This window comes from Rana temporaria, chromosome 4 (assembly GCF_905171775.1).
Source record: "Rana temporaria chromosome 4, aRanTem1.1, whole genome shotgun sequence".
Taxonomy (NCBI): Eukaryota; Metazoa; Chordata; class Amphibia; order Anura; family Ranidae; genus Rana; species Rana temporaria.
The window spans coordinates 53,745,901-53,766,589 of NC_053492.1; the positions used below are offsets into that span (position 1 = coordinate 53,745,901).

General features: G+C 47.5%; 13 non-coding genes and 1 pseudogene across 13 annotated transcripts; all 14 read left to right on the forward strand.

The window, feature by feature from the left end:
* Positions 1–366: 366 nt before the first annotated feature.
* LOC120938528 lies at positions 367–557 on the forward strand. The gene has a single exon (XR_005749105.1). It is a non-coding gene; the product is annotated as a U2 spliceosomal RNA (small nuclear RNA).
* An 840-nt stretch (positions 558–1,397) lies between these two features.
* Positions 1,398–1,588, forward strand: LOC120938529. Its single transcript, XR_005749106.1, has one exon. It is a non-coding gene; the product is annotated as a U2 spliceosomal RNA (small nuclear RNA).
* An 840-nt stretch (positions 1,589–2,428) lies between these two features.
* On the forward strand, positions 2,429–2,619 carry LOC120938530. The gene has a single exon (XR_005749107.1). It is a non-coding gene; the product is annotated as a U2 spliceosomal RNA (small nuclear RNA).
* An 840-nt stretch (positions 2,620–3,459) lies between these two features.
* On the forward strand, positions 3,460–3,650 carry LOC120938531. The gene has a single exon (XR_005749108.1). It is a non-coding gene; the product is annotated as a U2 spliceosomal RNA (small nuclear RNA).
* Positions 3,651–4,490: 840 nt separating this feature from the next.
* Positions 4,491–4,681, forward strand: LOC120938532. The gene has a single exon (XR_005749109.1). It is a non-coding gene; the product is annotated as a U2 spliceosomal RNA (small nuclear RNA).
* An 840-nt stretch (positions 4,682–5,521) lies between these two features.
* LOC120938533 lies at positions 5,522–5,712 on the forward strand. The gene has a single exon (XR_005749110.1). It is a non-coding gene; the product is annotated as a U2 spliceosomal RNA (small nuclear RNA).
* An 840-nt stretch (positions 5,713–6,552) lies between these two features.
* On the forward strand, positions 6,553–6,743 carry LOC120938534. Its single transcript, XR_005749111.1, has one exon. It is a non-coding gene; the product is annotated as a U2 spliceosomal RNA (small nuclear RNA).
* An 840-nt stretch (positions 6,744–7,583) lies between these two features.
* On the forward strand, positions 7,584–7,774 carry LOC120938535. The gene has a single exon (XR_005749112.1). It is a non-coding gene; the product is annotated as a U2 spliceosomal RNA (small nuclear RNA).
* Positions 7,775–8,614: 840 nt separating this feature from the next.
* Positions 8,615–8,805, forward strand: LOC120938536. Its single transcript, XR_005749113.1, has one exon. It is a non-coding gene; the product is annotated as a U2 spliceosomal RNA (small nuclear RNA).
* An 840-nt stretch (positions 8,806–9,645) lies between these two features.
* Positions 9,646–9,836, forward strand: LOC120938537. Its single transcript, XR_005749114.1, has one exon. It is a non-coding gene; the product is annotated as a U2 spliceosomal RNA (small nuclear RNA).
* Positions 9,837–10,676: 840 nt separating this feature from the next.
* LOC120938538 lies at positions 10,677–10,867 on the forward strand. The gene has a single exon (XR_005749115.1). It is a non-coding gene; the product is annotated as a U2 spliceosomal RNA (small nuclear RNA).
* Positions 10,868–11,707: 840 nt separating this feature from the next.
* On the forward strand, positions 11,708–11,898 carry LOC120938539. Its single transcript, XR_005749116.1, has one exon. It is a non-coding gene; the product is annotated as a U2 spliceosomal RNA (small nuclear RNA).
* A 6,033-nt stretch (positions 11,899–17,931) lies between these two features.
* Positions 17,932–18,143, forward strand: LOC120938639 (annotated as a pseudogene).
* Positions 18,144–18,983: 840 nt separating this feature from the next.
* LOC120938540 lies at positions 18,984–19,174 on the forward strand. Its single transcript, XR_005749117.1, has one exon. It is a non-coding gene; the product is annotated as a U2 spliceosomal RNA (small nuclear RNA).
* Positions 19,175–20,689: the final 1,515 nt, after the last annotated feature.

A 20,689-nucleotide genomic window follows, 5' to 3' on the forward strand; every position in this document is an offset into this window, starting at 1 on the left:
CGTTATGTTAACTAAGTCCACGTTATGCTAACTAGGAGGCCGGCCCATGCAAATGATTTTCCTTGTTGAACGTGCACGAGGAGCAACGAGAAGCACCTGAATGTGTGCAATTCTTATTTTGGGATGACTGAAGGTCATGATTGGGCTCCAGCAGTGTTGGGCAGGTGTCAGAAAAGGGTGGATTGTCCAGTAGACAGGGGTTCAGGCCTGTAGACCAGCGACACCCGTCTGGCTGAAGATTCACACCTCCGGACAGCCTAGACTGGGGGGAAGGGCGCTTGCCGGGTACAGGCAAACGGGCAACTCTCAGCGAGCCCTCCGGTGGGGCCAGAAAGCCGCTCGCTCGGAACAGAGAATAATTGGGTTATCGCTTCTCGGCCTTTTGGCTAAGATCAAGTGTAGTATCTGTTCTTATCAGTTTAATATCTGATACGTCCCCTATCTGGGGACCATATATTAAATGGATTTTTAGAACAGGGAGATGGAAGAAGAGCTTGCTCTGTCCACTCCACGCATCGACCTGGTATTGCAGTACCTCCAGGACCGGTGCACCCCTCTTATGCAGTGTCAAAAAATAGATTTAACTGGAACATCATCCAACTTGTTTGTCTTGTGTCTTCTTGTTGCTTGCTGACAATGTTTTTTGCTTGAACTCGGTTCTGTGCTCTAATAAACTGGCATTTAACCCTTGTGTCCTTGTCTTCATTGCTTCTTGTCACTTTCTTGCCAAATGCCATTACTTTATCAAGTTACCTGTACAGCAACACCTAGATTTAGTCAGGGCATGCAATTTTCGACAAGTCAGCTAGTGTCCTACTCCTCGCTCTCTCTTTCCTAAGGCCCAAAATGAAGCCTTCGATAAGCAGTGACTACTCTGCTGACAAAAAAAGGGGCTGAATTTGCTCCATTGCTGTGTGCCTTGCTGCATGCAGCAGCTAGCTAGAAAAGGCAGCTGTGGCAAGGCTTTTTTATTTTTATCCGTAGGATCCCTTAGTCTTTGACTCCCTCTAGTGGTCCTCGATTTTCTTCCACGTTATGTTAACTAAGTCCACGTTATGCTAACTAGGAGGCCGGCCCATGCAAATGATTTTCCTTGTTGAACGTGCACGAGGAGCAACGAGAAGCACCTGAATGTGTGCAATTCTTATTTTGGGATGACTGAAGGTCATGATTGGGCTCCAGCAGTGTTGGGCAGGTGTCAGAAAAGGGTGGATTGTCCAGTAGACAGGGGTTCAGGCCTGTAGACCAGCGACACCCGTCTGGCTGAAGATTCACACCTCCGGACAGCCTAGACTGGGGGGAAGGGCGCTTGCCGGGTACAGGCAAACGGGCAACTCTCAGCGAGCCCTCCGGTGGGGCCAGAAAGCCGCTCGCTCGGAACAGAGAATAATTGGGTTATCGCTTCTCGGCCTTTTGGCTAAGATCAAGTGTAGTATCTGTTCTTATCAGTTTAATATCTGATACGTCCCCTATCTGGGGACCATATATTAAATGGATTTTTAGAACAGGGAGATGGAAGAAGAGCTTGCTCTGTCCACTCCACGCATCGACCTGGTATTGCAGTACCTCCAGGACCGGTGCACCCCTCTTATGCAGTGTCAAAAAATAGATTTAACTGGAACATCATCCAACTTGTTTGTCTTGTGTCTTCTTGTTGCTTGCTGACAATGTTTTTTGCTTGAACTCGGTTCTGTGCTCTAATAAACTGGCATTTAACCCTTGTGTCCTTGTCTTCATTGCTTCTTGTCACTTTCTTGCCAAATGCCATTACTTTATCAAGTTACCTGTACAGCAACACCTAGATTTAGTCAGGGCATGCAATTTTCGACAAGTCAGCTAGTGTCCTACTCCTCGCTCTCTCTTTCCTAAGGCCCAAAATGAAGCCTTCGATAAGCAGTGACTACTCTGCTGACAAAAAAAGGGGCTGAATTTGCTCCATTGCTGTGTGCCTTGCTGCATGCAGCAGCTAGCTAGAAAAGGCAGCTGTGGCAAGGCTTTTTTATTTTTATCCGTAGGATCCCTTAGTCTTTGACTCCCTCTAGTGGTCCTCGATTTTCTTCCACGTTATGTTAACTAAGTCCACGTTATGCTAACTAGGAGGCCGGCCCATGCAAATGATTTTCCTTGTTGAACGTGCACGAGGAGCAACGAGAAGCACCTGAATGTGTGCAATTCTTATTTTGGGATGACTGAAGGTCATGATTGGGCTCCAGCAGTGTTGGGCAGGTGTCAGAAAAGGGTGGATTGTCCAGTAGACAGGGGTTCAGGCCTGTAGACCAGCGACACCCGTCTGGCTGAAGATTCACACCTCCGGACAGCCTAGACTGGGGGGAAGGGCGCTTGCCGGGTACAGGCAAACGGGCAACTCTCAGCGAGCCCTCCGGTGGGGCCAGAAAGCCGCTCGCTCGGAACAGAGAATAATTGGGTTATCGCTTCTCGGCCTTTTGGCTAAGATCAAGTGTAGTATCTGTTCTTATCAGTTTAATATCTGATACGTCCCCTATCTGGGGACCATATATTAAATGGATTTTTAGAACAGGGAGATGGAAGAAGAGCTTGCTCTGTCCACTCCACGCATCGACCTGGTATTGCAGTACCTCCAGGACCGGTGCACCCCTCTTATGCAGTGTCAAAAAATAGATTTAACTGGAACATCATCCAACTTGTTTGTCTTGTGTCTTCTTGTTGCTTGCTGACAATGTTTTTTGCTTGAACTCGGTTCTGTGCTCTAATAAACTGGCATTTAACCCTTGTGTCCTTGTCTTCATTGCTTCTTGTCACTTTCTTGCCAAATGCCATTACTTTATCAAGTTACCTGTACAGCAACACCTAGATTTAGTCAGGGCATGCAATTTTCGACAAGTCAGCTAGTGTCCTACTCCTCGCTCTCTCTTTCCTAAGGCCCAAAATGAAGCCTTCGATAAGCAGTGACTACTCTGCTGACAAAAAAAGGGGCTGAATTTGCTCCATTGCTGTGTGCCTTGCTGCATGCAGCAGCTAGCTAGAAAAGGCAGCTGTGGCAAGGCTTTTTTATTTTTATCCGTAGGATCCCTTAGTCTTTGACTCCCTCTAGTGGTCCTCGATTTTCTTCCACGTTATGTTAACTAAGTCCACGTTATGCTAACTAGGAGGCCGGCCCATGCAAATGATTTTCCTTGTTGAACGTGCACGAGGAGCAACGAGAAGCACCTGAATGTGTGCAATTCTTATTTTGGGATGACTGAAGGTCATGATTGGGCTCCAGCAGTGTTGGGCAGGTGTCAGAAAAGGGTGGATTGTCCAGTAGACAGGGGTTCAGGCCTGTAGACCAGCGACACCCGTCTGGCTGAAGATTCACACCTCCGGACAGCCTAGACTGGGGGGAAGGGCGCTTGCCGGGTACAGGCAAACGGGCAACTCTCAGCGAGCCCTCCGGTGGGGCCAGAAAGCCGCTCGCTCGGAACAGAGAATAATTGGGTTATCGCTTCTCGGCCTTTTGGCTAAGATCAAGTGTAGTATCTGTTCTTATCAGTTTAATATCTGATACGTCCCCTATCTGGGGACCATATATTAAATGGATTTTTAGAACAGGGAGATGGAAGAAGAGCTTGCTCTGTCCACTCCACGCATCGACCTGGTATTGCAGTACCTCCAGGACCGGTGCACCCCTCTTATGCAGTGTCAAAAAATAGATTTAACTGGAACATCATCCAACTTGTTTGTCTTGTGTCTTCTTGTTGCTTGCTGACAATGTTTTTTGCTTGAACTCGGTTCTGTGCTCTAATAAACTGGCATTTAACCCTTGTGTCCTTGTCTTCATTGCTTCTTGTCACTTTCTTGCCAAATGCCATTACTTTATCAAGTTACCTGTACAGCAACACCTAGATTTAGTCAGGGCATGCAATTTTCGACAAGTCAGCTAGTGTCCTACTCCTCGCTCTCTCTTTCCTAAGGCCCAAAATGAAGCCTTCGATAAGCAGTGACTACTCTGCTGACAAAAAAAGGGGCTGAATTTGCTCCATTGCTGTGTGCCTTGCTGCATGCAGCAGCTAGCTAGAAAAGGCAGCTGTGGCAAGGCTTTTTTATTTTTATCCGTAGGATCCCTTAGTCTTTGACTCCCTCTAGTGGTCCTCGATTTTCTTCCACGTTATGTTAACTAAGTCCACGTTATGCTAACTAGGAGGCCGGCCCATGCAAATGATTTTCCTTGTTGAACGTGCACGAGGAGCAACGAGAAGCACCTGAATGTGTGCAATTCTTATTTTGGGATGACTGAAGGTCATGATTGGGCTCCAGCAGTGTTGGGCAGGTGTCAGAAAAGGGTGGATTGTCCAGTAGACAGGGGTTCAGGCCTGTAGACCAGCGACACCCGTCTGGCTGAAGATTCACACCTCCGGACAGCCTAGACTGGGGGGAAGGGCGCTTGCCGGGTACAGGCAAACGGGCAACTCTCAGCGAGCCCTCCGGTGGGGCCAGAAAGCCGCTCGCTCGGAACAGAGAATAATTGGGTTATCGCTTCTCGGCCTTTTGGCTAAGATCAAGTGTAGTATCTGTTCTTATCAGTTTAATATCTGATACGTCCCCTATCTGGGGACCATATATTAAATGGATTTTTAGAACAGGGAGATGGAAGAAGAGCTTGCTCTGTCCACTCCACGCATCGACCTGGTATTGCAGTACCTCCAGGACCGGTGCACCCCTCTTATGCAGTGTCAAAAAATAGATTTAACTGGAACATCATCCAACTTGTTTGTCTTGTGTCTTCTTGTTGCTTGCTGACAATGTTTTTTGCTTGAACTCGGTTCTGTGCTCTAATAAACTGGCATTTAACCCTTGTGTCCTTGTCTTCATTGCTTCTTGTCACTTTCTTGCCAAATGCCATTACTTTATCAAGTTACCTGTACAGCAACACCTAGATTTAGTCAGGGCATGCAATTTTCGACAAGTCAGCTAGTGTCCTACTCCTCGCTCTCTCTTTCCTAAGGCCCAAAATGAAGCCTTCGATAAGCAGTGACTACTCTGCTGACAAAAAAAGGGGCTGAATTTGCTCCATTGCTGTGTGCCTTGCTGCATGCAGCAGCTAGCTAGAAAAGGCAGCTGTGGCAAGGCTTTTTTATTTTTATCCGTAGGATCCCTTAGTCTTTGACTCCCTCTAGTGGTCCTCGATTTTCTTCCACGTTATGTTAACTAAGTCCACGTTATGCTAACTAGGAGGCCGGCCCATGCAAATGATTTTCCTTGTTGAACGTGCACGAGGAGCAACGAGAAGCACCTGAATGTGTGCAATTCTTATTTTGGGATGACTGAAGGTCATGATTGGGCTCCAGCAGTGTTGGGCAGGTGTCAGAAAAGGGTGGATTGTCCAGTAGACAGGGGTTCAGGCCTGTAGACCAGCGACACCCGTCTGGCTGAAGATTCACACCTCCGGACAGCCTAGACTGGGGGGAAGGGCGCTTGCCGGGTACAGGCAAACGGGCAACTCTCAGCGAGCCCTCCGGTGGGGCCAGAAAGCCGCTCGCTCGGAACAGAGAATAATTGGGTTATCGCTTCTCGGCCTTTTGGCTAAGATCAAGTGTAGTATCTGTTCTTATCAGTTTAATATCTGATACGTCCCCTATCTGGGGACCATATATTAAATGGATTTTTAGAACAGGGAGATGGAAGAAGAGCTTGCTCTGTCCACTCCACGCATCGACCTGGTATTGCAGTACCTCCAGGACCGGTGCACCCCTCTTATGCAGTGTCAAAAAATAGATTTAACTGGAACATCATCCAACTTGTTTGTCTTGTGTCTTCTTGTTGCTTGCTGACAATGTTTTTTGCTTGAACTCGGTTCTGTGCTCTAATAAACTGGCATTTAACCCTTGTGTCCTTGTCTTCATTGCTTCTTGTCACTTTCTTGCCAAATGCCATTACTTTATCAAGTTACCTGTACAGCAACACCTAGATTTAGTCAGGGCATGCAATTTTCGACAAGTCAGCTAGTGTCCTACTCCTCGCTCTCTCTTTCCTAAGGCCCAAAATGAAGCCTTCGATAAGCAGTGACTACTCTGCTGACAAAAAAAGGGGCTGAATTTGCTCCATTGCTGTGTGCCTTGCTGCATGCAGCAGCTAGCTAGAAAAGGCAGCTGTGGCAAGGCTTTTTTATTTTTATCCGTAGGATCCCTTAGTCTTTGACTCCCTCTAGTGGTCCTCGATTTTCTTCCACGTTATGTTAACTAAGTCCACGTTATGCTAACTAGGAGGCCGGCCCATGCAAATGATTTTCCTTGTTGAACGTGCACGAGGAGCAACGAGAAGCACCTGAATGTGTGCAATTCTTATTTTGGGATGACTGAAGGTCATGATTGGGCTCCAGCAGTGTTGGGCAGGTGTCAGAAAAGGGTGGATTGTCCAGTAGACAGGGGTTCAGGCCTGTAGACCAGCGACACCCGTCTGGCTGAAGATTCACACCTCCGGACAGCCTAGACTGGGGGGAAGGGCGCTTGCCGGGTACAGGCAAACGGGCAACTCTCAGCGAGCCCTCCGGTGGGGCCAGAAAGCCGCTCGCTCGGAACAGAGAATAATTGGGTTATCGCTTCTCGGCCTTTTGGCTAAGATCAAGTGTAGTATCTGTTCTTATCAGTTTAATATCTGATACGTCCCCTATCTGGGGACCATATATTAAATGGATTTTTAGAACAGGGAGATGGAAGAAGAGCTTGCTCTGTCCACTCCACGCATCGACCTGGTATTGCAGTACCTCCAGGACCGGTGCACCCCTCTTATGCAGTGTCAAAAAATAGATTTAACTGGAACATCATCCAACTTGTTTGTCTTGTGTCTTCTTGTTGCTTGCTGACAATGTTTTTTGCTTGAACTCGGTTCTGTGCTCTAATAAACTGGCATTTAACCCTTGTGTCCTTGTCTTCATTGCTTCTTGTCACTTTCTTGCCAAATGCCATTACTTTATCAAGTTACCTGTACAGCAACACCTAGATTTAGTCAGGGCATGCAATTTTCGACAAGTCAGCTAGTGTCCTACTCCTCGCTCTCTCTTTCCTAAGGCCCAAAATGAAGCCTTCGATAAGCAGTGACTACTCTGCTGACAAAAAAAGGGGCTGAATTTGCTCCATTGCTGTGTGCCTTGCTGCATGCAGCAGCTAGCTAGAAAAGGCAGCTGTGGCAAGGCTTTTTTATTTTTATCCGTAGGATCCCTTAGTCTTTGACTCCCTCTAGTGGTCCTCGATTTTCTTCCACGTTATGTTAACTAAGTCCACGTTATGCTAACTAGGAGGCCGGCCCATGCAAATGATTTTCCTTGTTGAACGTGCACGAGGAGCAACGAGAAGCACCTGAATGTGTGCAATTCTTATTTTGGGATGACTGAAGGTCATGATTGGGCTCCAGCAGTGTTGGGCAGGTGTCAGAAAAGGGTGGATTGTCCAGTAGACAGGGGTTCAGGCCTGTAGACCAGCGACACCCGTCTGGCTGAAGATTCACACCTCCGGACAGCCTAGACTGGGGGGAAGGGCGCTTGCCGGGTACAGGCAAACGGGCAACTCTCAGCGAGCCCTCCGGTGGGGCCAGAAAGCCGCTCGCTCGGAACAGAGAATAATTGGGTTATCGCTTCTCGGCCTTTTGGCTAAGATCAAGTGTAGTATCTGTTCTTATCAGTTTAATATCTGATACGTCCCCTATCTGGGGACCATATATTAAATGGATTTTTAGAACAGGGAGATGGAAGAAGAGCTTGCTCTGTCCACTCCACGCATCGACCTGGTATTGCAGTACCTCCAGGACCGGTGCACCCCTCTTATGCAGTGTCAAAAAATAGATTTAACTGGAACATCATCCAACTTGTTTGTCTTGTGTCTTCTTGTTGCTTGCTGACAATGTTTTTTGCTTGAACTCGGTTCTGTGCTCTAATAAACTGGCATTTAACCCTTGTGTCCTTGTCTTCATTGCTTCTTGTCACTTTCTTGCCAAATGCCATTACTTTATCAAGTTACCTGTACAGCAACACCTAGATTTAGTCAGGGCATGCAATTTTCGACAAGTCAGCTAGTGTCCTACTCCTCGCTCTCTCTTTCCTAAGGCCCAAAATGAAGCCTTCGATAAGCAGTGACTACTCTGCTGACAAAAAAAGGGGCTGAATTTGCTCCATTGCTGTGTGCCTTGCTGCATGCAGCAGCTAGCTAGAAAAGGCAGCTGTGGCAAGGCTTTTTTATTTTTATCCGTAGGATCCCTTAGTCTTTGACTCCCTCTAGTGGTCCTCGATTTTCTTCCACGTTATGTTAACTAAGTCCACGTTATGCTAACTAGGAGGCCGGCCCATGCAAATGATTTTCCTTGTTGAACGTGCACGAGGAGCAACGAGAAGCACCTGAATGTGTGCAATTCTTATTTTGGGATGACTGAAGGTCATGATTGGGCTCCAGCAGTGTTGGGCAGGTGTCAGAAAAGGGTGGATTGTCCAGTAGACAGGGGTTCAGGCCTGTAGACCAGCGACACCCGTCTGGCTGAAGATTCACACCTCCGGACAGCCTAGACTGGGGGGAAGGGCGCTTGCCGGGTACAGGCAAACGGGCAACTCTCAGCGAGCCCTCCGGTGGGGCCAGAAAGCCGCTCGCTCGGAACAGAGAATAATTGGGTTATCGCTTCTCGGCCTTTTGGCTAAGATCAAGTGTAGTATCTGTTCTTATCAGTTTAATATCTGATACGTCCCCTATCTGGGGACCATATATTAAATGGATTTTTAGAACAGGGAGATGGAAGAAGAGCTTGCTCTGTCCACTCCACGCATCGACCTGGTATTGCAGTACCTCCAGGACCGGTGCACCCCTCTTATGCAGTGTCAAAAAATAGATTTAACTGGAACATCATCCAACTTGTTTGTCTTGTGTCTTCTTGTTGCTTGCTGACAATGTTTTTTGCTTGAACTCGGTTCTGTGCTCTAATAAACTGGCATTTAACCCTTGTGTCCTTGTCTTCATTGCTTCTTGTCACTTTCTTGCCAAATGCCATTACTTTATCAAGTTACCTGTACAGCAACACCTAGATTTAGTCAGGGCATGCAATTTTCGACAAGTCAGCTAGTGTCCTACTCCTCGCTCTCTCTTTCCTAAGGCCCAAAATGAAGCCTTCGATAAGCAGTGACTACTCTGCTGACAAAAAAAGGGGCTGAATTTGCTCCATTGCTGTGTGCCTTGCTGCATGCAGCAGCTAGCTAGAAAAGGCAGCTGTGGCAAGGCTTTTTTATTTTTATCCGTAGGATCCCTTAGTCTTTGACTCCCTCTAGTGGTCCTCGATTTTCTTCCACGTTATGTTAACTAAGTCCACGTTATGCTAACTAGGAGGCCGGCCCATGCAAATGATTTTCCTTGTTGAACGTGCACGAGGAGCAACGAGAAGCACCTGAATGTGTGCAATTCTTATTTTGGGATGACTGAAGGTCATGATTGGGCTCCAGCAGTGTTGGGCAGGTGTCAGAAAAGGGTGGATTGTCCAGTAGACAGGGGTTCAGGCCTGTAGACCAGCGACACCCGTCTGGCTGAAGATTCACACCTCCGGACAGCCTAGACTGGGGGGAAGGGCGCTTGCCGGGTACAGGCAAACGGGCAACTCTCAGCGAGCCCTCCGGTGGGGCCAGAAAGCCGCTCGCTCGGAACAGAGAATAATTGGGTTATCGCTTCTCGGCCTTTTGGCTAAGATCAAGTGTAGTATCTGTTCTTATCAGTTTAATATCTGATACGTCCCCTATCTGGGGACCATATATTAAATGGATTTTTAGAACAGGGAGATGGAAGAAGAGCTTGCTCTGTCCACTCCACGCATCGACCTGGTATTGCAGTACCTCCAGGACCGGTGCACCCCTCTTATGCAGTGTCAAAAAATAGATTTAACTGGAACATCATCCAACTTGTTTGTCTTGTGTCTTCTTGTTGCTTGCTGACAATGTTTTTTGCTTGAACTCGGTTCTGTGCTCTAATAAACTGGCATTTAACCCTTGTGTCCTTGTCTTCATTGCTTCTTGTCACTTTCTTGCCAAATGCCATTACTTTATCAAGTTACCTGTACAGCAACACCTAGATTTAGTCAGGGCATGCAATTTTCGACAAGTCAGCTAGTGTCCTACTCCTCGCTCTCTCTTTCCTAAGGCCCAAAATGAAGCCTTCGATAAGCAGTGACTACTCTGCTGACAAAAAAAGGGGCTGAATTTGCTCCATTGCTGTGTGCCTTGCTGCATGCAGCAGCTAGCTAGAAAAGGCAGCTGTGGCAAGGCTTTTTTATTTTTATCCGTAGGATCCCTTAGTCTTTGACTCCCTCTAGTGGTCCTCGATTTTCTTCCACGTTATGTTAACTAAGTCCACGTTATGCTAACTAGGAGGCCGGCCCATGCAAATGATTTTCCTTGTTGAACGTGCACGAGGAGCAACGAGAAGCACCTGAATGTGTGCAATTCTTATTTTGGGATGACTGAAGGTCATGATTGGGCTCCAGCAGTGTTGGGCAGGTGTCAGAAAAGGGTGGATTGTCCAGTAGACAGGGGTTCAGGCCTGTAGACCAGCGACACCCGTCTGGCTGAAGATTCACACCTCCGGACAGCCTAGACTGGGGGGAAGGGCGCTTGCCGGGTACAGGCAAACGGGCAACTCTCAGCGAGCCCTCCGGTGGGGCCAGAAAGCCGCTCGCTCGGAACAGAGAATAATTGGGTTATCGCTTCTCGGCCTTTTGGCTAAGATCAAGTGTAGTATCTGTTCTTATCAGTTTAATATCTGATACGTCCCCTATCTGGGGACCATATATTAAATGGATTTTTAGAACAGGGAGATGGAAGAAGAGCTTGCTCTGTCCACTCCACGCATCGACCTGGTATTGCAGTACCTCCAGGACCGGTGCACCCCTCTTATGCAGTGTCAAAAAATAGATTTAACTGGAACATCATCCAACTTGTTTGTCTTGTGTCTTCTTGTTGCTTGCTGACAATGTTTTTTGCTTGAACTCGGTTCTGTGCTCTAATAAACTGGCATTTAACCCTTGTGTCCTTGTCTTCATTGCTTCTTGTCACTTTCTTGCCAAATGCCATTACTTTATCAAGTTACCTGTACAGCAACACCTAGATTTAGTCAGGGCATGCAATTTTCGACAAGTCAGCTAGTGTCCTACTCCTCGCTCTCTCTTTCCTAAGGCCCAAAATGAAGCCTTCGATAAGCAGTGACTACTCTGCTGACAAAAAAAGGGGCTGAATTTGCTCCATTGCTGTGTGCCTTGCTGCATGCAGCAGCTAGCTAGAAAAGGCAGCTGTGGCAAGGCTTTTTTATTTTTATCCGTAGGATCCCTTAGTCTTTGACTCCCTCTAGTGGTCCTCGATTTTCTTCCACGTTATGTTAACTAAGTCCACGTTATGCTAACTAGGAGGCCGGCCCATGCAAATGATTTTCCTTGTTGAACGTGCACGAGGAGCAACGAGAAGCACCTGAATGTGTGCAATTCTTATTTTGGGATGACTGAAGGTCATGATTGGGCTCCAGCAGTGTTGGGCAGGTGTCAGAAAAGGGTGGATTGTCCAGTAGACAGGGGTTCAGGCCTGTAGACCAGCGACACCCGTCTGGCTGAAGATTCACACCTCCGGACAGCCTAGACTGGGGGGAAGGGCGCTTGCCGGGTACAGGCAAACGGGCAACTCTCAGCGAGCCCTCCGGTGGGGCCAGAAAGCCGCTCGCTCGGAACAGAGAATAATTGGGTTATCGCTTCTCGGCCTTTTGGCTAAGATCAAGTGTAGTATCTGTTCTTATCAGTTTAATATCTGATACGTCCCCTATCTGGGGACCATATATTAAATGGATTTTTAGAACAGGGAGATGGAAGAAGAGCTTGCTCTGTCCACTCCACGCATCGACCTGGTATTGCAGTACCTCCAGGACCGGTGCACCCCTCTTATGCAGTGTCAAAAAATAGATTTAACTGGAACATCATCCAACTTGTTTGTCTTGTGTCTTCTTGTTGCTTGCTGACAATGTTTTTTGCTTGAACTCGGTTCTGTGCTCTAATAAACTGGCATTTAACCCTTGTGTCCTTGTCTTCATTGCTTCTTGTCACTTTCTTGCCAAATGCCATTACTTTATCAAGTTACCTGTACAGCAACACCTAGATTTAGTCAGGGCATGCAATTTTCGACAAGTCAGCTAGTGTCCTACTCCTCGCTCTCTCTTTCCTAAGGCCCAAAATGAAGCCTTCGATAAGCAGTGACTACTCTGCTGACAAAAAAAGGGGCTGAATTTGCTCCATTGCTGTGTGCCTTGCTGCATGCAGCAGCTAGCTAGAAAAGGCAGCTGTGGCAAGGCTTTTTTATTTTTATCCGTAGGATCCCTTAGTCTTTGACTCCCTCTAGTGGTCCTCGATTTTCTTCCACGTTATGTTAACTAAGTCCACGTTATGCTAACTAGGAGGCCGGCCCATGCAAATGATTTTCCTTGTTGAACGTGCACGAGGAGCAACGAGAAGCACCTGAATGTGTGCAATTCTTATTTTGGGATGACTGAAGGTCATGATTGGGCTCCAGCAGTGTTGGGCAGGTGTCAGAAAAGGGTGGATTGTCCAGTAGACAGGGGTTCAGGCCTGTAGACCAGCGACACCCGTCTGGCTGAAGATTCACACCTCCGGACAGCCTAGACTGGGGGGAAGGGCGCTTGCCGGGTACAGGCAAACGGGCAACTCTCAGCGAGCCCTCCGGTGGGGCCAGAAAGCCGCTCGCTCGGAACAGAGAATAATTGGGTTATCGCTTCTCGGCCTTTTGGCTAAGATCCAGTGTAGTTCTGCTGCATTCGGTGACTAGCCAAGAGGTGCCCGGGGTACCCGACGGTCGGCCTTGGGGGGAACGTTCTTCTTAGGAAGGCCCCCCCTTGCTGCTATTGGCCTTAGGATTAGTCCCCGGGCAACGGGAAGCGATCGCCCTTCTGAAGGCGGTTTGTGCGGAGTTCAGGGTCCCCCTTGGGGGTTCCCTTTGGACGGAGGAAGATGGCGGTCCGTGGATTGCGGGACTCGTTGCGGTTTTTGGTGAAACCGGAATTCAAGGCGGAGGTTAATCTGAGGACGATCGTGGTCGATGTTTTGACGGAGTTACTTGGTTTACGGGTAAGAGATATTGTTTGCTTACAAGACTTCCCACAACAAGGTTTATATGACACTACTTTTGTTTCTACCGAGATGTGCTGGAATATTTACGAGAAGATGAGGAGTTCAGATAATGACGTGTTTAAAAAGATGGAGGTTATTCCGCTCTTTATGCAGGAAGATAAGGCTATCGTCGTCCACATGTATAATCCGTTCGCGGACGTGAACTTGGTTAGAGCGTTTTTAAGTAACTATTGCGAGGATCTACGTGGCGGTGACAAGGTCTTGAATAGATTTGAAATATGGACCGGGAAGTACAGGTTTTATGGAAAATTCCGGCCTGACCCAGAGTGTGTTGGTGGAGTGAGGAGACCTCCTGCGGTATTTAATGTTGGTGGAGAGAGGGGGTTTCTCTTTTACCCTGGACAGCCGGTATATTGCAGGAAGTGCTGCGTGTATGGGCATACAAGTAGTGACTGTGACAAGGGTGTAAAATGCAGATTTTGCGGATCCGGTGACCATTTCTCTAAGGATTGCAGACAAAAGAAAGTGTGTGACATTTGCAAAAAGCCTGGTCATCTTGCGAGACAGTGCCCTGAGTATTCTTCTGCGAAGACTACTTCGGAAGTGTATAGGATGGTGGCTAGGAATCTGGCAAAAGAAGAAAGGGAGCAGCAGAGGTCTGAATATCTTGCTCGGAGGCAGGGTGGCAGAGCTCGGCCTGCGAATGCGGGGCAGCCTGACACGTGCTCAGGGCGGAAGACCGATGATGCTGCGCCTACAGTGCAAGCGGAGGCGATGAACAACGAGGCTGGTGCCGCTTCTGTGAATACAGAGGTTAGTGCTAAGGCTGACGTTGGGAGCATGAAAGCTACTGTAGGGGAAGAAGCCAGAGTGGAAGTGATGGAGGATGGATCTTCGGCGGGACAAGTAGTTGTCGGTGTGGAGGAGGAACAGCGGAGTCAGGCCTATACAAGTCCAGGGCGGATGTCGGACTTAATAAGCGGGTTATCCTCTAGTGCTGAGGAAGAAGAGGATGAAGAGATGGACAGTGATGAGTCGTTAGAATGTGGACAAAGACTTGTCATTTCAATGGACGAGGCGGCTCAGTCCTCCACAAAAAGGGCTCGGGAGGAAGGAGCTGGAGGGGACGAGGAAGGGGAGGCTCTTCCTGATGATGGAGGCTCTGGATCAGAGTCTGCCAGCTCTCCCTTTGCTAGGAAGAGATTGACCTATGCGAATGTTGCAAGTAAAGGGGTGATTGAGAGGAAGCAACTTTAATAAGTAGACGTTATGGCTGTGCACTTGTTTTCGATTTATCTCTTCATGGCATTTAGCGTGAGTTCGGTGAATGTCAGAAGTATATGTTCAGGGTGGAGGAGGGCGGCAGTTTTTGATTACCTGGGAAGTGTGTGCGCTGATATTATTTGTGTGCAGGAGTGCGGTATCGAGAGAGCCGTAGGTGAAGATTGGAAACATGGGGCATCTGTGTGGTCTCCTATGTGTGAGTCAAGGAACGAAGGAGTGGGGATCCTTATTAAAAACCCATATATACATATTGTCTCACAGGAGGTGGTGGTACCAGGGAGGTTACAAATTGTGGTGGTGGAGGTGGCAGGAAATGAAGTTAAGCTAATTAATTGCTATGCACCAGCGGAAAAGAAGGAGCGTGTAAGCTTTTTTGACGTGCTCAAGTTGTGGCTGCCGGGGAGAATCCCAACCTTGCTGCTTGGAGACTTCAATTGCGTGAGGAGGAGTGAGGAAAGGCAGGGCGTGAGTTTGGAAAGTGGGATGGATGTGACCTCGAAAGCATTAAATGAGCTTGTGAGTGACTTTCGCCTGCAGGATGCTGCTATGATTGCTCAGAAAAATGATGCTTTTACCTTTTTTTCCGATAAGGGGTCAGTTAGGTCCAGGATTGATTTTATCTTCGCATCCTTAGCCTTTAAAATCGTTGGGTACCAGGTAGATCCCGTATCCTTTTCAGACCATGCTTTAATTTCAAGTTCCCTTAGTTTGGATGACACTATGATGTACGGGAGGGGTGTGTGGAAGCTCAACATCTCTCTTTTGAAGGAGGAGGGGGTGTTTTTGAGATTTAAAACCTTTTTTGAGCACCTTTCCTATAAAAAACGTGGGTTTGATGATATTTTGGAGTGGTGGGATTGGGCGAAAACTAAGATCTGTGGTTTCTTTAAGAAATTGGGCGTAGAGATGGCTAAGCGGAAGCATGAGGAGGAAAGGAGGTTGGTGGATAGGATGCACTTCTTGTTTCAGTGCAAGAGGATGGGGGTGGAGGTGCAAGAAGAATTAAAAGAAGTACGCGAGGCCCGAAATGCTATGATGAAGGATCGTGGGAGAAGTATTGTTTTTAGGGCTAAGATCCAAGAGATGGAGGAGGGCGAACAATGCTCCGCGTATTTTTTTAAAAAATCGTTTGGTCCAAAGAAAATGTTCCAGTCGGTGTTGGAAGGAGAAGAAGAGGTGAGCGGTGACAGGATGGTTGAGGCGATTAAATCCTTTTATGCGGATCTCTATAGTGACGGTGGTGGTGGTGATGTATCAGATGAAGAGACGCTGGAATATTGTGAGGTGGTAAGAGGAAACCTGAGTGCGGAAGATGCAGAGACGCTACTGGAACCTGTAAGGGAAGAAGAAGTAGAGAACGTGATCAGGAATATGAGAAGGAATAAGACCCCTGGAGGGGATGGCTTACCGATCGAATTTTATGAGGACTACTGGCCGGTGTTGAAGGAGGATCTATGCAGAGTTGTGAAGACCTGTATTGAAGAGAAAAGAGTATCTAAATCAATGCGGAAGGGGATAATTACTCTATTGTTTAAAAAGAAGGGTGATCAGCGAGATATACGTAATTGGCGCCCAATAACACTTCTTAATAGCGATTATAAGATCTTTGCGAAAATTTTGGCTGATAGGATGAAGAGGGTGGTGGATAGTATCATCGGAGAGTGGCAGGTTTGCGCTGTTCCCGGGCGGAGGATTTCGGATAATCTGATCCTCCTAAGGGACCTAATATACTACGCCCAATGTAACAACATGCCCTTGGCGGTGGCAAGCATAGATCTAGAGAAGGCCTATGATCGGTTAAATCATAAATACCTTTTTATAGTTTTAAGACAGATGGGGGTGCCTGAGGACTTTGTCAAGATGGTCGAATGTTTGTACCACGGGATAAGTAGCCAGATCCTGGTCAACGGAAAGCTGTCTGGGGAAGTGGAGGTGAGGTCGGGGGTTAGGCAGGGGTGCCCCTTATCTCCTGTTGCCTTCATCTGCGCAATTGAGCCTCTCCTAAGGCATGTTGCGCGGGATAAATGTTTCAGAGGAGTATTTGTGCCAGGCTGTGGGAATGAACCTGTTAAAGCCCTCTGTTACATGGATGATGTCAACTTTCTATGTAATACGGCTAGAGACGTGACGAGAGCGGAGCTCCAGCTCAGTATTTTTGGGGCGATCTCTGGGCTACGTGTCAATTGGGGCAAAAGCAGCGTATGTGTTTTAAGCGGTACCTGTGATACGTCTAAGAGTAAACTAAGGAATGTGCAGGAGGTGGAAATACTAGGGGTACACTTCGAAAAAAGTTTAACAAGTCAGGTCAATATCGCTAAATGTGCCGAGAAGGTCGAAAAGAAGCTATGTCTGTGGAAACTTAGAAGATTATCCTTGTCTGGGAAAACCCTGGTCGTTAAGGCGGTGATTCTCCCTCTGTTATTATATTGTTCAGTGGTCTTCCCCCCAAACAAAAGATGGGTGCAGAAAATTACGAGGCTGTTATTTGTTTTTTTCTGGGGCTCTAAGATGGAGAAAGTGTCGAGGGAAGTAGTAATGAAGAGCTTCCAACTGGGTGGATACAACTTTCCTAATGTTGGGCGGTTTTTAGAGGTTCAGTGGTGGTTGGTTCATCTCAGGACTTTTCTTGCAGGTGGGAAAGCGGCTGCTTTGATGCGGTACCTGATTGGGTGGCCTTTGCTGAAGTGGGGATGGTGCGAAAGAGACCTTACAAGACCAATGTCTTTGATATCTCCAAGTTATTACTTAAAGATGTCCAATTTTTTTCTGAGTAACAAATTACAGGAGTTGGGGGAGGGAGCACGCAAGAAAGAGGCCTTATGGGGATGGTTAAGGAGGGGTGAACTACCATCCAATATCTTTGGTTTAAGTTTCAAGAAAGCGGAACTTTGTTGGAGAAACTTGCTACTTAAAGGCGTGACTAATAAACAGCGGGAGGTGGTGTGGTTAGCGCTACATAACTGTCTGCCCACGATGTCTTTTTTAAAGTCTAGAGACCTGGTGAGGAGGGAGGTATGCCCTAGAGATGGGTGTATGGAAGATGAAAGTGTGAGGCACGTGTTTTGGGAGTGTGGTTTCGCTATCAAAGTATGGACGCTATTACATGATTTTGTGAGGAGGGTGGTGGAGGTTGAAGTTGTATCACTTGAAAAATGTGTTTTTGGTTTGGTGGAAGGAAGTAAGGAAAAACAGCGTAAGATGTTTGTTGTATCTGCAGTGGTAAGAGAAACGATGTGGGAGACGCGGTGTGCCTTGGTGAGAAAGAAAATGGCGTTGACGGAGAAAGACTGTGTTGACTGGGTGATGGCGAAGATGTTCTATGTTCTTGCGGTTGAAAGAAGGAGTATGGGGGAGGAGGAGGCGAATGTGTTTTGGAATTTTGAGAAGTGGCGGGTGGGGGATGGATAGGATGTATTTTATGTACTGTGTATGATATTTTATTCTTGATTTTACCTTTTTCTATGTCCTGATACGCTAGTATGATGCAAAGAACACGGCTCTGGTGATGGTACGGGGTAAAGTTATGCCTAAGTCTGTGATTCAGTCTGAGTAGCGTTTAAAAAAAAAAAAAAAAAAAAAAAAAAAAAAAAAAAAAAAAAAAAAAAAAATCTGTTCTTATCAGTTTAATATCTGATACGTCCCCTATCTGGGGACCATATATTAAATGGATTTTTAGAACAGGGAGATGGAAGAAGAGCTTGCTCTGTCCACTCCACGCATCGACCTGGTATTGCAGTACCTCCAGGACCGGTGCACCCCTCTTATGCAGTGTCAAAAAATAGATTTAACTGGAACATCATCCAACTTGTTTGTCTTGTGTCTTCTTGTTGCTTGCTGACAATGTTTTTTGCTTGAACTCGGTTCTGTGCTCTAATAAACTGGCATTTAACCCTTGTGTCCTTGTCTTCATTGCTTCTTGTCACTTTCTTGCCAAATGCCATTACTTTATCAAGTTACCTGTACAGCAACACCTAGATTTAGTCAGGGCATGCAATTTTCGACAAGTCAGCTAGTGTCCTACTCCTCGCTCTCTCTTTCCTAAGGCCCAAAATGAAGCCTTCGATAAGCAGTGACTACTCTGCTGACAAAAAAAGGGGCTGAATTTGCTCCATTGCTGTGTGCCTTGCTGCATGCAGCAGCTAGCTAGAAAAGGCAGCTGTGGCAAGGCTTTTTTATTTTTATCCGTAGGATCCCTTAGTCTTTGACTCCCTCTAGTGGTCCTCGATTTTCTTCCACGTTATGTTAACTAAGTCCACGTTATGCTAACTAGGAGGCCGGCCCATGCAAATGATTTTCCTTGTTGAACGTGCACGAGGAGCAACGAGAAGCACCTGAATGTGTGCAATTCTTATTTTGGGATGACTGAAGGTCATGATTGGGCTCCAGCAGTGTTGGGCAGGTGTCAGAAAAGGGTGGATTGTCCAGTAGACAGGGGTTCAGGCCTGTAGACCAGCGACACCCGTCTGGCTGAAGATTCACACCTCCGGACAGCCTAGACTGGGGGGAAGGGCGCTTGCCGGGTACAGGCAAACGGGCAACTCTCAGCGAGCCCTCCGGTGGGGCCAGAAAGCCGCTCGCTCGGAACAGAGAATAATTGGGTTATCGCTTCTCGGCCTTTTGGCTAAGATCAAGTGTAGTATCTGTTCTTATCAGTTTAATATCTGATACGTCCCCTATCTGGGGACCATATATTAAATGGATTTTTAGAACAGGGAGATGGAAGAAGAGCTTGCTCTGTCCACTCCACGCATCGACCTGGTATTGCAGTACCTCCAGGACCGGTGCACCCCTCTTATGCAGTGTCAAAAAATAGATTTAACTGGAACATCATCCAACTTGTTTGTCTTGTGTCTTCTTGTTGCTTGCTGACAATGTTTTTTGCTTGAACTCGGTTCTGTGCTCTAATAAACTGGCATTTAACCCTTGTGTCCTTGTCTTCATTGCTTCTTGTCACTTTCTTGCCAAATGCCATTACTTTATCAAGTTACCTGTACAGCAACACCTAGATTTAGTCAGGGCATGCAATTTTCGACAAGTCAGCTAGTGTCCTACTCCTCGCTCTCTCTTTCCTAAGGCCCAAAATGAAGCCTTCGATAAGCAGTGACTACTCTGCTGACAAAAAAAGGGGCTGAATTTGCTCCATTGCTGTGTGCCTTGCTGCATGCAGCAGCTAGCTAGAAAAGGCAGCTGTGGCAAGGCTTTTTTATTTTTATCCGTAGGATCCCTTAGTCTTTGACTCCCTCTAGTGGTCCTCGATTTTCTTCCACGTTATGTTAACTAAGTCCACGTTATGCTAACTAGGAGGCCGGCCCATGCAAATGATTTTCCTTGTTGAACGTGCACGAGGAGCAACGAGAAGCACCTGAATGTGTGCAATTCTTATTTTGGGATGACTGAAGGTCATGATTGGGCTCCAGCAGTGTTGGGCAGGTGTCAGAAAAGGGTGGATTGTCCAGTAGACAGGGGTTCAGGCCTGTAGACCAGCGACACCCGTCTGGCTGAAGATTCACACCTCCGGACAGCCTAGACTGGGGGGAAGGGCGCTTGCCGGGTACAGGCAAACGGGCAACTCTCAGCGAGCCCTCCGGTGGGGCCAGAAAGCCGCTCGCTCGGAACAGAGAATAATTGGGTTATCGCTTCTCGGCCTTTTGGCTAAGATCAAGTGTAGTCTCCACTGCCTGATTCTTAGTCAAGAGGTGTCTGGGGTACCCGGAGGTCGGCCTTGGGGGGATCGTTCTCTACGGAGAGCCCCCCCTTGCTGCTATTGGCCCGAGGCTTAGTCCCCAGACAACGGGTTGCGATCACCTCGCCCTACCATCCATGTGGTGGGGGTGGGATCGGTGGGCGAGAGGATGATTGGGCCGCCTAGCGCACCCAATACTTTGAGGCTGGCCGTGGCCGAGCCTAAGCGTGATGTTGTTGGTTTGCACTTTGTTCAGAAGCGTTTGATCGAAGAGCTTTTTGGGATGCGGAGAGAAAGCATATTTTGCGTGCAGTGTTTCCCCACTACTGGATTGTATGACGTTACATTCTGGAAAAAAGAAGACCTGCAGACATGCCTGCTTCGGAAGGGGGAGAAGGAAGGCCATGAACTATTGGATGGGATCATGTTCCTGTCAAGTGAGACAACAGTGCGGCTCCCCATCACTGTGCATATGTTCAACCCTTTTGTACAGGATGGGGAGATCGCTGCCTTTTTACATAGGTACTGCGAGTCAGTTTCTGCGGGCGTGAAACTGACAAATGTTTTCGGTACTTTTAATGGGCAGCGTAGATTCTGGGTCACCTTCCAGGCGGACAAGGAAGG